Source organism: Amblyomma maculatum, chromosome 1 (genome assembly GCF_055883805.1).
Source record: "Amblyomma maculatum isolate TAMU_Amacu chromosome 1, ASM5588380v1, whole genome shotgun sequence".
Classification (NCBI taxonomy): Eukaryota; Metazoa; Arthropoda; class Arachnida; order Ixodida; family Ixodidae; genus Amblyomma; species Amblyomma maculatum.
In genome coordinates this window covers 326,741,848-326,752,039 of record NC_139344.1, presented here as the reverse complement: position 1 = coordinate 326,752,039, position 10,192 = coordinate 326,741,848, and the positions used below count along the sequence as shown (strand labels likewise).

General features: G+C 44.5%; 1 long non-coding RNA gene across 1 annotated transcript; it reads right to left on the bottom strand.

The window, feature by feature from the left end:
- Positions 1-994: 994 nt before the first annotated feature.
- Positions 995-10,160, bottom strand: LOC146207368 (uncharacterized). The gene is made up of 3 exons (XR_014703229.1): positions 10,047-10,160; positions 9,325-9,432; positions 995-1,209 (listed from the first exon to the last, which is right to left on the bottom strand). It is a non-coding gene; the product is annotated as an uncharacterized LOC146207368 (long non-coding RNA).
- Positions 10,161-10,192: the final 32 nt, after the last annotated feature.

Below are 10,192 nucleotides of genomic sequence, written 5' to 3'. Positions count from 1 at the left end.
AACTCCTGTATCCTCATCCCTGTACATTTAGTTGGCTACTTGTTGACTCACCAATCTTAGTTTGCACTTTTATCACACATACCAATTTGTAAAATTACTAATTACCACATTATGTAAATGAACTCCCAACTCGCACATCTGATTTGGGATTCTGAAAGGCAATGAGTTTTTCTCATGTCAAAGGAGCTGCTTGGGTAGGCAGCTGGACCATACCATGGTCCTCACATCACACAGACCAATCCATCCGGTCATACTATCTGCCACTCATCCTTGTCGCTCAAATTGCCTTTTTTGGTAAATATGGCCTTTTAAGCAGTCACATTAAATTAGCCGAGGGCTTCAACTATTGTTACATGTAAAGAATTACTGCACACGCTTTTTTTTATGCCCTTTTAGTATGCTGCCTCACCATCCCAGTAGCATAGAGGCACAGCAATAGTGTATTAAGCGGGTATCCAAGGTTAGATCTAATCTCATTGCTACAAGCATGTCACCTCGCCATTGAACACAATTCACTTTGAAGGGCCAAGAGTTCAATATTTTAGTAAAGTGATTAGCACTGCCAAATGTTTAAGCATTACATGAGGTGACAGCATGGGTGTAAGTAAGCATTGCAATTAAGAAAGTTGCTGCTCATCTGCAAAATACTGAGTTAAACCAATCTTGTGCAATTCAACAAACACCACCCACTTTGCCATTTTATCATCAGTCCCTGTCTGCAGTTCGAAACATCTTCATTGGGCTTACCTCTAAAAATTGTAAACTTTTCTTACTTCACTGGTTTTGCGGATTATTTCCCGTCTCAAAAGGAATAACAAATACATGTGGTTCTATGACACATACAGTAAATACTTACCTTTCTAGGTAGGTTACAAAAGGAAAGTAATGCAGAAGGTAGGCAGTCTAAACATAAATGAGTGTGTCAACATGGTGTTTTGGCACTGGAGTGTTTATTACTCCAATCATGTGCGTTAATAATGAATGAAAAGGCACATAAGTAGGAATACTTTATTTTGACACAGAAGCTATGGGAAGCTATGGCCAACGTGTGTGTGTTGCCATTACGCTCGTAAGTGAAGTGCAGACTTGTGAGTACACTGTTGAGCCAGTAGCACAGGGAGCAGTCAACTTGGGCCAGGGAATGCCATGCTTTGAAAGGTGGGCAGCTGTTGTGATCTCTCGACTAGTATCAGTCACGTGCAGGATCGGCTGTCATGGGGAGAAAAAACAAAAGAATGCAAGCTCAGAACAATAACAAAACACCCAGAGCAACTCAGAGACGTACCAAATTGAAATAAAAAGATAACAGGACTGCAGACTATGCAGAGACGTACCAAATTGAAATAAAAAGATAACAGGACTGCAGACTATGCAGCAGCTCATATATTCTAATAGTGGATTTGCATATGGTCACTACACCCTCAAAAAGGAAAGAAGCACAAATGCTGAATTCATGACTCGTCAAAGGAACCAGACAAGAAGAAAAGTGTGCACCCTGTAGCATAGCTCAAGAATGAGAAAAGCCAAAACAACGAAAAGGTTACCCTAAGTAAGGCCAGTACTAGAGCTCTCTGCATGCGTCTGACAATGTATCACTGCAGTGCACATGCACAGCAGAAATGGACACCATGGGTGGTAAAGAACTGATATGAAGTTATCAACACTGGCCGCAGACATCAGAACAGACAGCTGATTGTGCTTTGGTATAACGCAAGTGTGCGGGCTTTGGTAGGTTGTGAAGCATATAAATAAACGTTGAGACACCTTGAAAACCACGTGTGCACATTTTCATTTGCTGCTGTATCCAAGAAGTTTCGATTGCACTGTTCATTAGACGACATGCGTTGCTCTCTGATTGTAGCGTTTGTCGACTACACAGCATGATTCCAGAATTGCGACTGACTCAGCTGTGAGCATTTCATTTTTCTAAACTTGCGAAATCCTTCCTATGGGCTGTGAAAAAGAATGAGGAACTGTTCCACCGAAATGTAGTCGCTCGCCCTCTATAATGCACATGATGGCAGCCATAAGTCATTTTGTGCCAAACAGTAATTTCCATACAAGTTACAAGAAGTTCTCAAACTATGTGACAGGACCATAGCTATTTACTTTGAGGGTGGCCACAGCAAACAGGCAACAACCACAAGATGGCCAAATCCCTCACCGAACTACAGCACCGTTGCCAGCAGTTGCTACAATGCTAGCATCATAAAACCTCTGGCTGTCTTTGATATATGGTCCTCATCACAAATACACCAGTTCATGTTGTTAAGGAGGCTGTCCATGAGCATCATACTTCTCAAAGCAGCTAAAAAATATTGCAAACAGAGACCAACACTTGATTTTAAGTGCAGTAGCAGCACTACTAACATTCAGTGTGTTAATGGAGTATAGGCACTCAGAAACAGATAAGACAAAAATTCAATTATAAATTATTTAGCAGTTGAAGATAAAAACCAGGTGATGATCTGTACAGAGTAATGTTTTGCATGTCGTTAACAAGCAAAATGCGACCAAAATTAGGTGCATATGCTCCTGTAAGATGAAGTGCTGCACTGGCCTAGCCCAAGCAGTGCGAGTACCTCCAGTCAAAACGCTTTCAAGTGCCATCATCCATGAGATGGTAGCCCAATAGCAATCGGAATTTTCATAATGCAGCGTTCCTTATCTTCGGCCAGCATTTTTCACTCTTCCCAATGGATGCAACCCTCCCCAAAACTCCAAACTGAAGACATCAATTCAGTCATGCAGAATTGTCAATAATGACCTGAACCACAAACCAACTTGGAGAGGTGGAAAGCAGGCTCGAGTACTTTGAAGCTATAAAACGGGAGTTTTGAAGCACGTTTCTAAAGTCAAAAGATTTTTGGTTGGTTTGTGGGGTTTAACGTCCCAAAGCAACTAAGGCTATGAGAGACGCCGTAGTGGAGGACTCCGGAAATTTTGACCACCTGGGGTTCTTTAACGTGCACTGACATCGCACAGCACACGCGCGCCTTGCTTTTCACCTCCATCGAAAAGCTGCCGCTGAGGCCGGGATTCGATCCCGCAACCTTGGGAACAGTAGTCGAGCGCAGTAACCACTGCGCCACCCCGACGGGGTTCAAAAGATTTTATTAGCTGAATTTTTTATACCTGACATACCAAAATAACCTATTTGATTCCTTTTTATTCAAAGATCAATGCATTGCTGAAAATACAAGACTAACAGCCAAAACATGTACAGATGTTTAAAATAACACAAATGACCTTAGCAACAATTTGGAACAAACTAGCAGAAAATGCAATGCTTGTTTCTATACTTGATGCCCGAACGATAAGTTTGACTAAAAACATGACTCTTTTAGCTTGAGAAATGTGGACTATACCACTATGATGTGCTCAAGCACCACTAGACTAATTCGGAGTTCACATCAATAAGCAGAACATTTCCACTCTCTATCTTGTGCATATAATTTTTTTTTTATCCATGCCTGTTCTGATAAAATTTCCAAGGCACTGGTCAGTAATAACTTCAGTGAGGATAGACTGCACTCAAAGATAGCCCTTTCCTCCTTCAGATGCCCTACTCCATGGCTTTCTGTCAGAGGCTTCTCACGTTTTCGCTTGAGTGGCACCGGAGCTTCCTTAATTTTAACATGTTAATGATAGGCCCTCCATGCCTGCCCAACACTTGTGACATTTCTAATGATTGACACCTTCATGGTGTCACACCCATAATACTGTATGTTTCTGTCTGACGTATGTTTGACAAGCTTGTTATTAACAAAGAGGTTCAATGAAATAGATCTACGACTGCCAGAAACGAGGCTCATGCTGGTCTGGCTTATGGGATTTAATGTCCTAAAGCAACACAGGCTATGAGAGGCTCATGCTCTTCTATTTAGCAGAAAAGGAAAAATATATAAAGGCCCTGTTACGACACAGGTATGCAAATCAACAGAATGAAATTGAGGAAAGCATATAATTAACTAATAAAAACAAAATCTGCATTGGTGATGAATGGCAATCAGCAGTGTATCCATTCTCAAATGAGAAATAACTCATTGCAAACTAGGAAAACAAAACAAAAACAAGAAACATGCCACCGTTGAGGTCAGAGACCTCCACATTATGCATCCCATGCTTTACAAACTAGCTACAATAATGGCTATGCAATCTTTTACTTTCAAGCTATTTATGTTGCATGTATCCCAACATAGACAGCGTTCACCAGTGCTAAACTAAACCACAGCAGCAGACGTGGGAATGCCCTGTAAATACAGCAACAAGGTTAACGACTGGGCGAGTTGGTAATCATTCATTTTAAACCAACCAAAAGATGAGACACAGAAGCCAGCCTCATCTTGTTCGCTTCCATTCTTTGTCTCGTCTTTTGGCTGGTTTAAAATGAAATACAGCAAGTGCCAAGTAGAACATGATGTGGAGCGTGGTGTCTGAAGGGTTGTGTATGAACGAGCCGCGGCGGCGCGGCATGCCACTGCTCGTAGTGTGCCCAACCTCCGACAGGCAGCGAGACTCACGGATTCGGGCAGTACGGCCAGTGTGACTCTTTCATCTTCTAACTCTAGACTGTTAGAAATTCACTGAAAAAGAATGTATTAGTTTAGGCCGTTTACAGTCTCCAAACACACCACGAAACATGTCAGCTGTATTGCATTTCGCTTCTGCTTAAGGGGGGTCATGGCTCTTAAAATTATTTTCCAATTTTTGACCAAATTTGATAAAACCTGGGATTCTGATTCAGTTTCTTGCACTGATTTCAAACATGCAACCACTTTTCCAACTGGCCAATTAGTTCAAGAGATAATGAAATTAATTGTTCATAATTTGCAGAAACAATGAAAAAATAACAGCACTACAAAAAAATTCACATGGACACTTTGCTAGGTACCAGAAAGCATAATGAATACAATGTTAGGAGCATTTGTTTTTTTAACAAGTATTAGCGATGTTATAGCAGTTCAAAGTTTTCAATTTTGCTCTAAATCAGACAGGAAGGCACTCACATTTGGAGCAGTGAATTTTGAACTGCTATAACATCGCTAATATTTGTTATACAAAAGTGCGCGTAACATTGTATTCGTTATGCTTTCTAGTACCTAGCAAAGTGTTCATGTGAATTTTTTGTAGTGCGGTTATTTTTTCATTGTTCCCGCAAATTATGAACAATTTCATTTTACCTTTTGAACTAATTGGCCAACTGGAAACATAATTTATATTTGAAATCAGTGCAAGAAACTAAATCAGAATACCAGGTTTTATCAAATTTGTTGAAAAACGTAGGAAAAATAGCTTTAAGAGCCATGTCCCCTGTTAAGGATGGCGACGAGACGAGCGCGAGAGCTGCCGCTTTCAACTATTGTGACAAAAATTTCCCACCGGAAAGGAACGCGGGGTGTTTGGCCAGACGGCGACAGCAGCCCAAGTCGGGCCATCGGGAAACAAAAAGGCTCAAGTGAATCCCGGCGTCTTCTCGCCTATGTCGGTACCCTCAAGCCGGCCACGCGGTCATCCCCTTCGTCTGGCGACAGCGCGCAACGGCCCTTGCGACGCAGACTGTGTGGCCCAGACCAAGTCCTCGCTAGCCATCTACACTACGCTTCTCCAATTCGTCTTGCCGACGGCGCGCAGTGGCGCGTTCGATATGGTTCGACGCAGGAGTGCCCCCGACAATGGGACGCAGACAGACGCCGATCGACGCAGGTGTGTGCCAGACTGTGAGACGCCGGCAGTCAGTGAGCTCCTCGTGAGCTGCCCTTTACACTGCCACAGCGGCTTCCTCCTTCCCCACCAAGTCTAAACTTTCGAGGGGGCCTCGAAAAAAAAGAAAGAAAAGTAATCGGACTTCTTGTGAGGAGGCTTTAATATTTAGACACCGCGTGCAGCAAAATATAACATTAAAATCTCGAGGAAACGCAAAGTAGCCAATTGCATGCGTATGTAGTCTTCACGCCATGCCAAAACGGCAGTTCATCAAGCGTAGGTATCACCTCCGTCAAAGAAAGAGAAAGCCACTATTCTTCTCAAATTAATGTATCTGTGAACTGGAGGCGACGGTGGTAGAAGAAAGACAAGAAGCTCAGGCGACGTACCCGCCTTGTGGTGTGCGAGAGGAGCTGTTATATCATAGCTATATTTATCGCACCGCCGCCAGGGCCGGCATGTGTTCTGGCTGCAATGCTCTTCGCTGATTCTGCATGTAGAAGGTCCCCCCCGCCTCCAATTTCCCCTTTCGAGAAAGATGGCGCCGTTGCGGCAGCAAGACCGTATCTGTGGCTGAGGCGTCCCGAGTGTTGAACAGCAACCTTGGAAAAGGCCAAACCTCATAAAGCGTTCAGACGTTGGCCCTTCCCAGTGGTTTGTATGAGGTTTCCAGTTCCTAGTCTCCAGTGGTATACAAAACTGATCATATGCGGAAGCACCTTATCGCAGACCAGACTGTCTGTGCTCGCTGATAGCTGAAACAGCCTCATCCAGCGCTACTCTAATGTATTAGGCGAACGCCAAGCTGCACCACACCAGAGTAACCCGCACATGGCATTTTACGCTTTAAAACATGCAAGAACGGTGTCTGACTGCTGCTCTTCAGTCACAGAGGGGAGTAATTTCATATATTCGTTTGAATTGTTCAATGTGGCCGGCGCATGTCTAATTGTTTACGACACTGACTCATTTAAACATTGCTCATTCAAGATTTATCTTATTTCAACGTCAAGGAGATTTCTAAACTCACGCCTTTGCGGCTATTTCTGTTATGAGACGTTCCAATCAACAGCTAAAAATGAAAACCATACCAACGTTTGGTTTTAAATTTTCTCACAACGAAAAAGAGAGAGAGAGAGAGAGAGCTATGTCTGGAGTAATGGTCCCAAACCGGCTCGAGGTATGAGGACGCTGTAGCACAAGCGTTCGGATCACTTCGGCCACATGGGGTTCTTCAATGAAACTGTCATCTATAAGCATATGCCTGCCATGCTTTCAGCTTCGACAGAAATGCTGTCTCCCAATTAGGATCAGACTGGGGTATCCCAGCTCAGTACTCGAGAGCTTTAATGACTAAGCCACCGCGGTGGCGTAATAAGTAAATAAATAAGCTATGAAGACTAAACCTTTTTCTCGGAGCGTACCATGGTTATTTCATCCGTTTCGTTGCTGCGAAGCCACGGATGTGTATTTTACTCTGACAAAGTGACTATAAATCGGACATCGGCTCTCTGTGTACAAGCCCGAATCCGGCTCGGGCCCGCACGTTTAAGCCCTTCCCGGGTCCAGCAGAAATGTTCACGAGTCGGCCCAGACGGCCCGTGGGCTGAGCCGCACCCGGCTTTTGGGCCGGCCCATGCCCACGCAGTGTCGTGTGAAGCACGTGCTACCTTCACCTGACACTTCTACACAAGGTTTGACGATCTTCTATTTTTTCGGTTCCTGGGGCTGCCTTTCAGTGGGTCGCTTTCTACTTTTCGAAGTCCGAAAGGTAGGCAAGGCCGGCAGAGAATATCGTGGGGACCGCTTCCTTTGCTAGCAACGAGCAACGCTTTGCAGCACATGCCCATTTAACTCTGTCATCCATGTTTTGGACACAAACCTGGGCTCCAAATGCCCCTCACAAACAGTGACTGTATAGCTCGGTCCTATCTTGGTATGCCGGCCGCCATAGCTGAAGCTGTTCGACATGTTTTCGCACCGAAAAAAGCTGACATTTTTCATTGCAGAATACATAGCCTGTATCGCAGTGGAGAACAATGCACGTTTTTTCCACATTACATTACAACTTAGAATATACCATGATCGAAGAAAGGCGTGGAGCGGGGGCGTGAGCGAAAGTTGAGAACTGACTGCCATTCCTTGCAGCAACCAGTGAACCCGCGGCCACCAACAGTCAACGCAGTCTCTCGGCAGCCTACAGAAATCAGCGCATCGGTATCGCCACTTACTGTTCGGTGCGGAGCAGCCCGCTCACGCACTTCTATTCTAACACCATGATGCGGAGGTTGTGGGTCCGGGCCGACCAGTGGCATGTGGCAGTATGGTAGTTTTTTGCTTGACAATTACCTCAGACCAACTCATTATGAAATATCCATTGATAGCCACGCCATTATGGGCATAGAGCAGTGGTCTCAAACTCATATTGCTACGTGGGCCGCATTGACAAAGCCTTTTCTCTCATGACCCAGGAGCCAGAAAATAACAACAGGAAACAAAGTACAATAAATAACGATAAAATGAACAAAATAACCAAAACTTCGTTTTTCCAGATCAAGCCCTTCCATTATTGCAAAAGAAAAGCAACGTGTGCTCCTTCCCGCTTGAATGCCGGACAAAAGCAGCTTCAGGATCGCTCGGAGAGAGGTACTGAAATGACATACCTGTTAATAAATACCACACTTATAATCCTCAGCAAGAAAACAAAAAGCACACTTGGAAATAAAAGAAAAGGCAGGATGTCCGGCTCCTTGCTTTTGAAGGCATAGTGATGTCAAATGAAAGTTCATGCAGATTAAGTGGTCAACGCCTTATCAAAAATGAATGCGTACTAACTGGGTACTAAGTCTGAGCTTATTTTAGTTCGAAATTAGGGCTGGTGGTAATGCTTTCAAAACGTCGGCTAAAAATTGAGCTGGGCAGACTGCATCACGCAGCTTCGGTGGCCGTGCTCCAAGACCCCTGGCATAAAAGGATCATCTCTGATGAGCGGAAAGAGACTGCCCGGCGCTGCTACGCCAGAAGATGCAGGGGATGACAAAGCAAGTGAGTGCGAGGGCGTGCTCACAATTCTTGCTGCTACAGTGAGCCTCATTTGCTAGGCTGCTTTGATTAATGTGAAGCAACCCTGCCACAACCGGCTGGTAGGCATATCGGTGCCCGGAGAAGCTGTCGCTGTTTTTAGCTGCTCAACGGCCCTGATAGTAACCAAATAAATAAATAAAGTTCTTGCTGCAACTTTGTCAAGAATACCATTCGTTAAAGAAGGCAGCTCTGCTAGTTTCTCACAGCGAATTGAGAAGACAATATAGCGTGGTTTGATCGTCCATCTCGTGCAAACATTTGTTTGTTTTTGGAGCTAGTCTGGTTTTCTTAGCCTGAATCAACTGTTACATTGCACACTGTTTCAGATGCATTAATTGCAGCTGAGAAAGAAAGGCTGCGAACTACAAGCTGGACACCGCAGCTGCAGGAAGCTGCAGGGATGCTTGCTTATTCGAATCATTCATGCACTCTATGCAAACTGGTGAGCTGTGCCATGTTCCCCATGTAAAAGTTAAAACAAATGACCAGTCCCGGTGGCACAGCAATTGTTTTGAAATTAAGTACAGGGCTCACCTTGTGGCGTTGGAGCATATGCTGCCTCCGCCTTTCATAGTCCCATTTGTTCAGCCTCAGCAACCAGCAAGCCCATGCTAGACTCCAAAACACATATCAGGAAGGTCCCTGCGTACCCAATATTAGACGTCAGCTTATAAGCGATGTTATGAAATCATTATTCTACACCGCGTCATAGCAATGAGGCCCGAGGGTCACACAAAGGGTCACGTCGCACAAATGGTTAGTAAGTGGTGGTGCACCGAAACAAAAGCTTCCCACACAGGCCTGTGTGATCCTCGCCTTTCCTGCTTCTACGCGTTTTTTTGTCATGTCCTAGTATCTCCTTAAGTCCCTCCATCAGCTCAAAGACGTTACAATCATTAACTATTCATCCAGACCGCTGAAGAAAGCTTACCCAAGTTTCCCGCCCTTTTTAGGCGCACGCAAGGCTGGTAGTCAGGCGTGTTTTACATGACTGAGACTTTCGTGCGGTTGGCCTAATAAACGGTATTTAACCGCATGTTCCTTGGTGTCGAACTACGTTGAGCTTTCGATTGAAACTTTCTATAATACACCTTTGGGCCGTTCGGGCCCACTGCCGGCCAAGCAGGCTCAATGGTCGTCAACAGAACATTCGGGCGCAGGAAGTTGAAAACTAAATGTAGAGTTCCAGACAGCGGGCAATGACTCAATACATGCATACTGAAATACCTAAAAAATAGAAAAAATTGCTTACGTACCGTAAAACACGAGAGCGTACGGCTGGCACGGCGACGCAGCTCCCACGGCTCCGACGACCAGCCATTCTGCTACTAAAATCAAACACTTACCCACAAAACAATAGCCGGACGTGACGTTTTTTTTTAAACCGGATAAGACGTCATGG